General features: G+C 36.2%; 1 protein-coding gene across 6 annotated transcripts in view; it reads left to right on the forward strand.

The window, feature by feature from the left end:
* The window catches only part of STAG2 (stromal antigen 2), a 127617-nt gene that overhangs the window by 33586 nt on the left and 80904 nt on the right, over window positions 1-13127 (forward strand). The window lies entirely within an intron of this gene.

A 13127-nucleotide genomic window follows, 5' to 3' on the forward strand; every position in this document is an offset into this window, starting at 1 on the left:
GAGGTGCTTGAGGTTAGGACATCAAAATATGAATTTTGGGGTGACATAATTCAACTTATAACAGGGTTGTTTCCAGTTTCTGGCCATTGTAAGTAAAGTTGCTATGAACATTCTTTATACATTTCTGTGTGGACATAGATTTTCATTTTTTGGGGGATAAATGCTCTAAGATATCTTGTTCTTAACCCTGTGAAAGTTGCAGTAAAAATATTACAGTGTGGGCTGTGTGTATCTGAGAGATACATCCATCACTAGTATGTGCTGAAATGCAAAAAAATAAAATAAAATAAAAACACTGCAAATTTGCATTTATATAATAAAATACGATTTCTTACTTAATCTTCAGTTATAGTCTAGAAGTTATTAAACAAAGAAATAAAAACATAAAGAATAAAACTTTCAAATAATGGGAACATGGATATTGCTTAAAAATACAACCCCAAACATGTCTTTAACATTAATGAATTACAATCTTTAACAGTTAACTTTGCAAAAACATTTAAAACAGTGATGGCAAACAATATTGCTATTCTCAAGTTATAAGTACTTTTTACAATACTTGCAAAAATATGTTGATAACTGACTTGAGTGGCATTCACTGACATTTCTTGGATTACCAAGTCGATATATTTTTCCAGCTATTTTCAATGGTTAATGGGGGGAAAAACATACAACACTAACTTCGAAGTTCACGGGGGGAAAAAAGGTACACCAACACTGACTGACTTCAGAGTTCGTGGTATCTCTCAGATAAAAATTACTGTCGAATTCACACACTCTCACGAAACATGTATTGTAACCAAACTGACAGCGACTTAATTGTTATGGCTTAATGTTAGTCATGTACAAACACGCAGCTTAGTCATGATCTCGAACCTATGCACCTGATATATGTAACAATTTTTAAGAATATACTTTGTATCTCTCACATCAGCTGTGACCTCCACATAGTTAATGGCAAATGTGTGTTTGGTTTTTAAATTTAAAATTTATTGATATGATTTACATATAAGTTGCACAGTGTATTTATTTGGTACATTTTTATATTGCAATATGATTACCACCATAGTTTTAGCTAATGTTCTATTCCATCACATAATCATCATTCGTTTTTTGTGGTGAGTGTGTAGGGATTTTAGAAAAAAACTTCTAATCTCTTTACCAGAGTGGCTGTACCATTTTACATTTCCACCAGCAATAATATATGAGAATCACTTTCTTTGTATCTTTGTTATGATTTGGGTTTGTTACTCCTTTTTGTTGTGACCGTTCTGACAGGTTATAATGATATCTCATTGTGTTTTTTATTTGCATTTCCTTCGATTTTAGCATGTGTTATTAAAGTTTCTAGATAATCATCTCTTCTTACACTATTTAAGTTCTTACCTATTTATGTATGTATGTATATATGTATTTATTGAGGGGAAGGGAGGCAAAAAGAGAGGGGAAACATCAATGTGTAGTTGTCTCTCTCGCGCCCCTTATGGGAGCCCTGGCTGCAACCCATGCATGTGCCCTAGACTAGGAATCCAACTGGCCACCCTTTGATTCACAGGCCAGCACTCAACCACTGAGCCACATCAGCCAGAGCAAAGTTCTTGATTCTTGATATTAGTATGATTACTTATTTGCTATCATATAATAACTTCAGAAGAATGGAATCAGCACTACAACAAACAACAAAAGTATTAAGTAAAGTTAAATTTTTCTTTATATTTCTTTTTGTTCTTAGAATTCATTCCACTATGGATAAAGTCTTTTTCTTTAAACTCTTACTGTAAATGTTCTCTCCATATGTTCATGGTATTTATTTGATATACATTATAGATTAAGGTTTTTTTCTAATGTTTTCAACCATAGGGATTTCAAAATTTCAATTTCATTGTTTTAACAGGTAATTAATTTTCCTAAATCAAAAGTTAAAATTATATAAAAAGATACACATAGACATGTCTAGAGATTCCTGCCACCTTATTCCTTCTTTCATCTCCTCCCTGTATAGACAGCTTTTAAAATGTTTTTTTGTTAATACTTCCAGAATTTTTCTTTCTGTACAGACAAGCAAATGCACCCATATATACATTTTATTTTGCTGTTTATTGGTTTTATTATTTTAAATATATTTTACTGTTGTCCCTTTTTTTCCTCCCCTTTATCCCCCTCTGCCCTGCATCCCCCTCCCACCATTATTTCTCCCCCCTCCTGCCATCATTCCTCCTCCCTTAGTTCACGTCCTTGGGTTGTACATGTAAGTTTTTTGGCTTCTTTATTTCCCATACTATTCTTAACTTCCCTGTCTATTTTGTACCTACCATTTCTGCTTCTTATTCCCTGTACCTTTCCCCCCATTCTCCTGCCTGCCCCTCCCTGCTGATAACCCTTGATGTGAATCTCCATTTCTGTGATTCTGTTCCTATTCTAGTCCTTTGCTTGCTTTGTTTGTTTGTTTGTTTGTTTTAGGTTCAGTTGTGGATAGTTTCGAGTTGTCATTTTACTATTCACAGTTTTGATCTTTTTCTTAGATAAGTCTCTCTTTTTTAAAATTCACGAATACATTTTATTTTAAATTTATTCTTGGTGAGAAAAAGCAGTGCTTTTCTTTTTTATATATATATTTTATTGATTATGCTATCACAGTTGTCCCTTTTTCCCCCTTCACTCCCCTCTACCCTGTACACCCTCTCCCACCCATACCCCCCCCTTTAGTTCATGTCCATGTGTCATACTTATGAGTTCTTTAGCTTCTACATTTCCCATACTATTCTTACCCTCCCCCTATTTATTTTCTTTTTTTTAAGGTTTTTTTTTAAGATTTTACTTATTTATTTAGAGAGGGAATGGAGAGAGAAAGAGAGAGAGAAACATCAATGTGCGGTTGCTGGGGGTCATGGCCTGCAACCCAGGCATGTACCCTGACTGGGAATCGAACCCGCGGCACTTTGTTTCGCAGCCCGCGCTCAATCCACTGAGCTATGCCAGCCAGGGCTACCTCCCCCTATCTATTTTCAACCTACAATCTATGCTACTTATTCTCTGTACCTTTTCCCCCTCTCTCCTCCTCCCATTCCCCTGTTGCTAACCCTCCATGTGATCTCCATTTCTGTGGTTCTGTTCCTGTTCTAGTTGTTTGCTTAGTTTCTTTTGGTTTTGCTTTAGGTGTGGTTGTTCATAATTGTGAGTTTGCTGTCTTTTTACTATACATGTTTTTTCTTTACCTTCTTTTCTTAGATAAGTCCCTTTAACATTTCATAAAATAAGGGCTTGGTGATGATGAACTCCTTGAACTTGACCTTATCTGAGAAGTACTTTATCTGCCCTTCCATTCTAAATGAGAGCTTTGCTGGATAGAGCAATCTGGGATGTAGGTCCTTGTCTTTCGCTCATTTTTTTTTTTCAAATAAGTTTTCTATTTCTTGCTATTCTCCTTCTGGCACCCCTATGATTTGGATATTGGAATGTTTAAAGATGTACTGGAGGTTCCTAAGCCTCTGCTCATTTTTTGAATTCTTGTTTCTTCATTCTGTTCTGGTTGAGTGTTTCTTCTTTCTGACCCCCCCACACCGTTGATTTGAGTCCCAGTTTCCTTCTCATCACTGCTGATTCCCTGTACATTTCCCTTTATTGCACTCTTCATAGCTTTCATTTTTTCCTCTAATTTGTCCCCATACTCAACCAATTCTGTGAGCATCCTGATTACCAGCATTTTGAACTTTGCATCTGATAGATTGGCTTATCTCTTCATCGTGCAGTTGTATTTTTTCTGGAACTTTGATCTGTTCTTTCATTTGGGCCATTTTTTTTTTCTCGAGTGCCTGTTATGTAGTAAGGGGCGGAGTCTTAGGTGTTCACCAGGGTGGGGCAACCCACATTGTGACTCTGTATGTTGGAGAGTGAACCAAGCCCCTTCCTCTACTGTCTGCTGGTTTTTAGTCTCTTGCCCTGCTACCCACAAGCAAATTGGGCCCTTCTGGTGCTGATTCCCTGATGGGTGGGTTTGTGTACATTCTAGGACCCTGTGGGTCTCTCCAACGAACTCTCCCATGAGGCTGAGAGTTTCTATCACTGCCTCAACCCCCACAGGTGTTTTCAGACAGAGGCTTTGAGGCTTTATTTCTCCGAACTGGAACCTTGGGTTACTTGGTGTATCTCGCTTCCCAGTTGTTCTCCACTCTGCCAGCTGCTGCCTTGCCCACCCTGGTCTTCCAGCTGCTGCCTCACCTCGAGTCTTCTCAGCGGGCTGCCTGCCTCCGCCTCTCCTGCGGGTCTGGATGAATGTTTCTTCTTTAACTCCTTGCTTGTCGGACTTCCATACAGTTGGATTTTCTGTCAGCTGTGGTTGTTTTTTGTTTTTTTAATTGTTGTTGTCCTTTTTTGGTTGTGTAAGGAGGCACAGTGTGTCTACCTATGCCTCTATGTTGGCCAGAAGTCCAAGATTGTTTTTCTTGATAAAAATAGTATTTTTAGCATTTTTGCCAAAGTAATCATAGAATAAGGTAGGAAATATTTGCATATGAAGAATCTTCTCATACATGTTCTCAGATTTTGCTACACCTTTTGTGAAGTGGATCGTTACAACAAATTGTTTTCTGTAGAAGAATTTTCTAATTGAGAAATTTCCTCTAATTGAGGAAATTTCCTCAATTTCCTTGACTAATGGCTTAGGAGATAAATGATTGTTAGAACAAAGTATGTCATAAAAGCAAAGTTGCCATAATTATAAATTTAAGATAGTAGTTTCAGGTTCTCTGCAGTATACTTTCAAGTATATCTAACACATATAAACATTAGTTCTAGTATATGCTGTATTTGCCCTTAGTAATAACATAGTATTGGTTTTAATATTGAATGTTTGCTGGTTCATTTCACTTCCTTTCTGAGCATTTAGATAATCCTTTGGGGGATGTTTTGCAGGATGCATAGTATACTTGTGGTTTTTTAAAAAAGGTAGTCTTTTGGTGTCAGTGCTATACAAAAGTTTAAAAAATTCTTGTCATCTTAGAGCTTGAATTGAGAGTTTTCTGTTGCCTCTCTCACAATTGGTTGGTATACAAAAGTAGATGAAGTACACTCATGGATATATAAAAACTACATGGAATAGGATATTGGACAAATGTGAGGACTCCTCATATCTAATACCAGTAATATACACATACAAAACATTTTGATACTCTTCTTACTGAATTATGTTTAGGATGTATGCTAATATAAGCTCTCTTCCCCAAGGTTAATGGGATTACATGCTGCATTTTAGGGATCAGTCACTCCTAATTCTTGGTATCATCATGTGAGGCCATTCTATCATACTAGCCCTTTACTGTAGCTTTCCTGAACTGCTGCTAGAAGGTTTGTGTTGCTTTTTTTCTGGCTTTAAGTTATATGCTGTTTGTGAATGAGTAACTATGAGGCTTGTACCATCAAATTTTGAACGAGAGAAATGTTGAACATTTGTTCAGTGGGTTTCAGCGATAGTTTTCATACGCTATGATGGGTAACCTGTGGTGAGTAACTTTAAAAATGTAGCTGGGATTAGCTTGCATTGTTCAAGTGGTTCCATGTTTTTTTGTTGTTAGTTTTTTGGGTAAGCTGGGTATCTCTTTGGATCCTTCGCCATAAAGTTACACAAGCTTTTGTTCACTTTCACCATATTAAATGGGAGACAAAACAATCTGTCAAAGTATTCTTGTTTTTTTTTTCTTTAGGGTTTAGATTTTCTTTTATTTTCTTTTATTTTCTTCATTTTGTTTTTTATTTTTATTTTTATTTTTATTTTATTTTATTTTATTTTAATCATTGTTCAAGTACAGTTTTCTGTCCTTTACTCCCATCCCAACCCACCTACCCATCCCTCCCCACTTCCCTGCCATTTCCACCCCCTCCCCAGTTTTTGTCCATGTGTCCATCATACTTGTTCCTGTATACCCTTTCCCTTTTCCTCTGATATTCCTTCCCATGTCAAAGTATTCTGAGTGTAGATACCAATGGCCCATGTCTTAATTAATAAATCTATATTTCAAAAGATATCAATAGTTATAGTGTATACTAGTACCCTTTTTTCAGTGAAAAGGTGTTCTCATTGGATTGGTAAAATCTTGTGAGTCTCTGTGACATGAGGGACGCTTGCTTGATAAAAGGGAATTTAAATTTAAATTTTTTATTGTGTTAACCCCCCAATAACATTTGCCATCGGAATCACTTTTTAAGTGGACTGTTCAGCAGCATTAAGGAAATAGACACTTTTGTGAAACAGATTTCTGGAATTTTTTGTCTGGAAAATCTGAAACTCTATGCACATTAAATAATGATGTCCCTTTTTAAGCTCCCTCCACCCCCGGTAACCACCATTCTACTTTCTGTCTCTATGAATTGGACTGCTACTTTAGATATATCATATAAGTAGAATCATATAAAATAGGGGTGGGCAAAAAGTAGGTTTATAGTTGTAAGTATATGAAACAGTTAATAAAGCTGTTGTAATTAACCTGTATGTCTTTTTTTCCATGTTAACAGCTGTAAACCTACTTTTGCCCATGCCTGTATTTTTCTTTTTGTGACTACTTGGATTATTTCATTTACTAAAATTCCCTGAAGCTTCATCCATGTTGTAGCATGTGACAGGATTTCCTTTCTTCATAAGGAAGAATAATACTCCATTGTATGTATATGCCACATGCTGTTAATGGGCATGTGGTCTGCTTCCACCTCTTGGCTATTGTGAATACTGCTGCTATGAGTGTGGGTGTGCAGCTATCTCTTTGAGACCCAGCTTTCAATTGTTTTGGGTATATGTATACATGGAAGTGGGGTTTGCTGGATCGATCATATGGCAGTTTTATTTTAAAATTTTTGAGAAACCTCCTTGCTGTTTTCCATAGTAGTTGTATAGTTTACAATCCTACCAACAGTACATGGTGGTTAAGTTTTTTCACATCTTTGCCAACACTGGTTATTGTGTGTCTTTTTTAATCTAGCCATCCCAGAAGGTGTGGAATGGTATGTCATAGTGGTTTTCCTTTCAGTCCTTGGCCCATTTTTATTTGGGTAATTTGATTTTTTTGGTGGTTGTTGTAGAAATTTTTAAATGTATTCTGGATATTAACTTCCTATCAGGTATATGGTTTGCACATATTTTCTCCCATTCTGTAGGTTGCCTTTACACTCTGTTGATTATGTTCTTTGGTCTGTAAAAGTTTTGATGTAATCCTGTTTCTCTCTTTTTCCTTCTAGTACTCTATGTTTTTGGTGTCATATCTAAGAGATCATTGCTAAGTTCAGTGTTGTGAAGCTTTTCCCGTTTTTTTTTTCCCCAGAGTTTAATAGTTTTAAGTCTTACATTTAGATCTGAATTGATTTTGAATTAATTTTTGTATATGGTGTGAGATAATGAATGGTCCGATTTCATTCTTTTACATGTAGACATACAGTCTTCCCAGCACCATTTGGTGAAGAGACTGTCTTTTCCCCATTGAGTGGTCTTGGCATCCTTGTCAAAAAATTATTTAAATATGTATGTCAGGATGTATTTCTGGTCTTTATATTGTATTCCATTGGTCTGTGTATCTCTGTTTATGCCAGTACCACATTGCTCTGATTACTGTAGCTTGGTGATGTTTTGAAATCAGGAAGTGTGATTCTTTCAACTTTGTTCCTTTTTTCTAAATTGTTTTAGTTATTTGGAGTTCCTTCAATTTCATAATGAATTTTTCTATTTCTATAAAAAATTGTTCTTGGGATTGTGTTGAATCTGTAGATTGCTTTGGGTAGCATGGACCCAAATTTTTATATCCTTGCAATATAGTCTTCCAATCCATGAGTGGGGTATCTTTCTATTTATTTGTGTTTTCTTTAACTTCATTTAGCAGTGCTTTATAATTTTCAGTGTGTGTTTCACCTTCTTGGTTAGGTTTATTCCTAAGTATTGGATTCTTTTTGGTGCTGTTGTAAATGGAAATTGTTTTCCTAATCTCCTTTTTGGATTGTTCACTGTATATAGACACACAACTGATTGTTGTGTGTTGATTTGTATCCTGCAGCTTTGCTGACTTTTTTTTATTCAAACAGGTTGTGTTTGTGTGTGAAATCTTTAGGGTTTTTTACATGTAAGAGCTTATCATCTGTGAATGTAGATAATTTTACTTCTTTCTTTCTAGTTTGGATGCCTTTTATTTCTGTTTCTTGCCTAATTGCTCTGGGTAGGACTTCCAATACTGTATTGAACAGAAGTGGTAGGACTGCATATCCTTGTCTTGTTCCTGACTTTGGAAAGCTTTCAGTAGGTTACCATTCAATATGATATTAGCTGTGAGCTTTTCATAAGTGTCCTTTATTATTTTGGGGTACTTTCCTTCTATTCCTAGTTTGTTGAGCATTTTTATCATGAAAAGGTGTTGAATCTTATGCTTTTTTCCTGCATCAGTTGAGATTATCACAAAGGTAATTTTGGTCTGTCACTCTCTTTCTTTTTTATTTTTTAAGGCATCATTGTTTAATACAGCGATTTCAACCTTTTTCATATCATGGTGCACATAAATTAATGTCTAAAAGTCTACAGCATGCCAAAAAATATATTTTTACCAATCTGACAAGAAAACGGTGTAATTTTGATTTATTCACAGCAGATGGCTGTTGTTGTGTGACTGTTGTCACTTTTTTTTATTGAAAGGAGGTCAGCCCTCCAACTAATAGTCAGGTACTACATGTTTTAAGAATTCTTTCAGTACACCAGTGTGCCTTGCAGCATACCAATATGCCATGGCACACCAGTTAAAAATTGCTGCTTATATAGTAATATCCCATGAACACACAGTTGAATTATTTTTGTTCAGTATTCACTTTTTTTAAGGTTTTATTTATATATTTTTTAGAGAGGGAAGGGAGGGAGAAAGAGAGAGAGAGAAACATCAATGTGCGGTTGCTGGGGGGCCGTGGCCTGCAACCCAGGCATGTGCCCTGACTGGGAATCGAACCTGCAACACTTTGGTTCACAGCCCATGCTCAATCCACTAAGCTACGCCAGCCAGGGCTGTTCATTATTCACTTAATATGTAGTACATTATAATGATTGATTTTCATATGTTGAACTAGCCTTGCATTCAGGGAATAAATCTCACTTGATCATGCCGTATTATACTTTCAATGTGCTGTTGAACAGTTTGCCAATAGTTTGTTAAGGGTTTTGTATCAATATTCATTGGGCATATCAGTCGATATATTTTGGTAGTATCTTTTTCTGGCTTAAATTTAACTTTTTAAAAATAATTTACATGTTTTAGCCCTGACTGGTGTGGGTTATTGGGTTGGGCATTGTCTCACAGACCCAAGGGTTGCATGTTTAATTCCTGGTTAGGGCACATGCCTGGATTGCAGTTTGGGTCGCCAGTTGGGGGTGAGCATGAGGCAACCGATTGATGTTTCTCTCCTCTTCCTCCCTCCTTTCCTCTTTCCCTAAAAATAAATACATAAATACATACATACACACATAACATAATTTAAAAATAACTTACATGTCTTAATTTTTAGGAAAGCTTAAGATCAGAGCAAATTAAAATAATTTTAGAGTACAACATATGTGTGATCTCTGGTCATTGTCATTGTGTAGAATTACCAAACAAAGAACTAACCTTTTAGATCTGAACTAAGAAATGGGAAGTACCTGTATACTGTGTTCATAAACTTCATTGTGGAATCACATTTGCATTGAATATGAGTATAATTCAGACCTATGAATTATGTACATTGGATGTAAATAGAGATTAGTGGTTTCCATTGAGTGGATGCTAATTCTAGATATTTTAATAAGGTTACCAGAAGTGGAAGGTAAAAAATATCAAAGATATGGCATACTGTATTTTGTGGCCAAACTAAAATAAAAAAAAATTGTTCTTAGTAACTGCAATTCTGAATTTTAGATTGAAATTTCCCATTATTGCCTATAAAGTAGTTTAATTTACACTTTGGCTTTGTTGTTATTAACCAAATTGCACTTGTTGCCTCTCCAACTTCATATGAATTATTAATAAACTCAATATTTCAGATACTTTTTACAACCTTGAAAGAATAAGTGTGAGATCTTTTTAAAAATATGTATTTAGAGAGGGAAAGGGAAGGAGAAAGAGAGAGAGAGAGAGAGAGAGAGAGAGAGAGAAACATTGGTGTGAGAGAGAAACATTGAGCTGCATGGGTTGCCCTTTGTATGTGCCCTGACCAGTAATCGAACCCTTGACCTTTTGGTTTGTGGGATGACACTCAGCCAACTGAGCTACACCTGCCAGGGCTGAAAGTTTTTGATGTAATCAATTAGAGAATATAAAATATTTGGATTTCCCTTGTTATCCTTTGCTTTGAAATCTGCCAGTGAGCCAGTGGCACCCAGTGGGAAGTGGGTGTGATGGTAGTAATGCACTGTACTTATATTGTGCTGTATACCATTTGAGTGTTAACCTATGAATTTAGCTCATTGTTGTAAATTTGATTTTTAGATGTAGATATTCATTCATACCAGCTTATTGGGTCTCACCTCTGAAATGTTGCTAGCTACTCCACCCAGTTGTGTTTTCCACTGTATATTCATGATGTCTTAACAGACAGAAAGTTTTGTCAGTGGGGCTATATATATTTTAAATTAATTCAAAAAGCTAGATGCAGAGCATGGTATTCAGGTATAAGTGCGATGAAGAGTGAGCATTGACAGTACTTTAAAAAATTACTCATGATTTAGCTATTGACTTTGGCAGACTGAGATGATTTTAGGGTGACGGTATATAATAAAAAACATTTTACCTGTTTTTGAGATCATCTTGGGTTAGGGCCAGATAATGTCTAGTCAACTGCAGCTTGTTAGGGCAGATTTGGAATTAGATGGCTGATATCTGTCCATCAGGTATGATAGGTATACAGTGTCTCTAGCAGCAGCCAGGGCCAGTATGGTAGATAGATGAGAGGAGGACAGTACTGTGGTGTTAAGATTAGGATAACTGGAGAGACACAGGGAGACTTATTAGGGTGGGTTTAGGTGCGGGATTCCAGTTCCTGGGATGGAGTTAGCAGATAACATTGCAGCAAGAACAAGGTAGGGTATTATTGATCCTCAGGCATAGGGTACAGCTGAGCACAGGGTGATAGGGTAATGGGTGTGCAGGAGTGAGGCAGAAATTTTTTTCTTATCTCTCTCCCCATCCAAAAGAAAAAGTCCATCTGGTAGTACTTGTTGAAGTTCATGAGTGGCGTACTAGATTTTCTACAGAAATTAGAAATCATGGTCAAGAACTAGGGCAGGCTGAGTACGTAGGTTGGGCCAGGTGATCCTAATTGTGTTTAGGACTAAAGTCACATTTGGAAAGTATTGGGGAGTGTGGATAGACAAATAAATGAGGAAGATTGCTGAGCACCTACTCTCATGTACTTAAAAATGGGTGAACAGGTAGATGTTTCCAGTTCTTTCTGGATTCAGTTTCTGGCCAGTGTATAGTGATGCCATATCTGTGTATAGTCTGAGCCCCAGCTTGTTCCTTCCCCTCTTCCTGAAAGTAAAAGTTGATTTTAATTCATGTTGCCGCACAGTCATAAGTAAGTAGTTTCAGTGTATGGGTGTTAGATTAGTTACATTTTTGTACCACGAATTAACCCATGCCAAACATTCAGTTAATTCCTACATTTAAGTGTTTGTGTTACAATGCTGGCATTTTAGAAGGGTATATACATTTCCTAGATGTGAGCTTATGGATAGAAGGGTGTAACCCTTTTGGGGAGGAGTGTTAGATACACATATGTGTTGAATTTGCTGGCTTTTAGCATTTGGATGTTTCTGTACTTTTAGGGAAAGAAGTAACACACTAGCCATTTTAAATGTTCACCCACTCCTGAATAATACATGAATTCTGAGAGACCTTGTTTAATAATGGTTGTTTTGTAGTTTGTAAAAGTTTTGCCTTGAGACCACTTGATTTGAGTTAGAAGAACTTTGAAACGATTTTGTAACAAATCAAAAGATTTTACAGAAGTGGGTGAGAAAGTTTTTTTTAATTTATCAAATTAACTTGGAATCTTAACTTTGAGTATCAGGCTATGAACATGTATTCATTATAGATAAATTGAAAAGCTATGGTGATGAAGTTTCAGCTTTTAGATCTCTATTCAAAAGCAGTTCTTTTGAGAATGTTTGCTCGAATTTAACATACAGAATTAATCTATTATGACCTATTATTTTTTAATTCAGTAATTACATATGAATTTATTTAACAAAACTTTAATGGCTTACACAGTCTAAGGAAGTGGTTTTACAGTATATTATGCAACTTATCTACAAATGTGTTCCCTTAGTTTTCAGTAAGGAGAAATAGAAGCTAGTTTTTATTGGATATGTTTTTTCCCCAAAAGGAAAGTAGTGATTGAAAGTTTTTTTTTAATATTTTATTTATTTATTTTTAGAGAGGGAAGGGAGGGAGGGAGGGAGAGAGAGAGAGAAACATCAATGTGCTGTTGCTGGGGGTTATGGCCTGCAACCCAGGAATGTACCCTGGCTGGGAATCGAACCTGGGACACTTTGGTTCCCAGCCCGCACTCAATCCACTGAGCTACGCCAGCCAGGGCTGATTGAAAGTTTTAAAGCAAATTCCATTTCTATGCTTTATTCTCCAAAGATGTTGGAATGTTAACTCTTTTTATAGTAGTTATAGAGAATTGGTACATGTGATAAAAATCTCAGAAGTTTTTCCTTGACACTAGGTGAGAGCTCCACCTTGTGATCTTTTAGCATATTTAAAAAAATATTAATAACCTACAGTAGGCCAGAAATGGTATGATAAGTTTGCTTATTTAACTCAGACTTTTATTGAGCATTACATATTCTTACAGGTTTGAGTTCCCCAACCTAGATCAGGTGATGTGTTCATTTAAAGATCTTACTTGTGAAATTTGTTTTTTTAAATAGATTTTCCATCTTTTTAAAAAGATTTTACTTGTTTATTTGTTCTTAGAGAGAGGGGAAGGCGGGGAGATACAGAGGGGAAAAATCATTGATGTGTGAAAGAAACATTTATCGCTGGTCCCCCTACAGGGGACCAGCCCTGCAACCCAGGCGTGTGCCCTGACCAGACATCAAATTGAATCTGTGACCTTTTGCTTTGTGGGAT

Source organism: Phyllostomus discolor, chromosome X, assembly GCF_004126475.2.
Source record: "Phyllostomus discolor isolate MPI-MPIP mPhyDis1 chromosome X, mPhyDis1.pri.v3, whole genome shotgun sequence".
NCBI lineage: Eukaryota > Metazoa > Chordata > Mammalia > Chiroptera > Phyllostomidae > Phyllostomus > Phyllostomus discolor.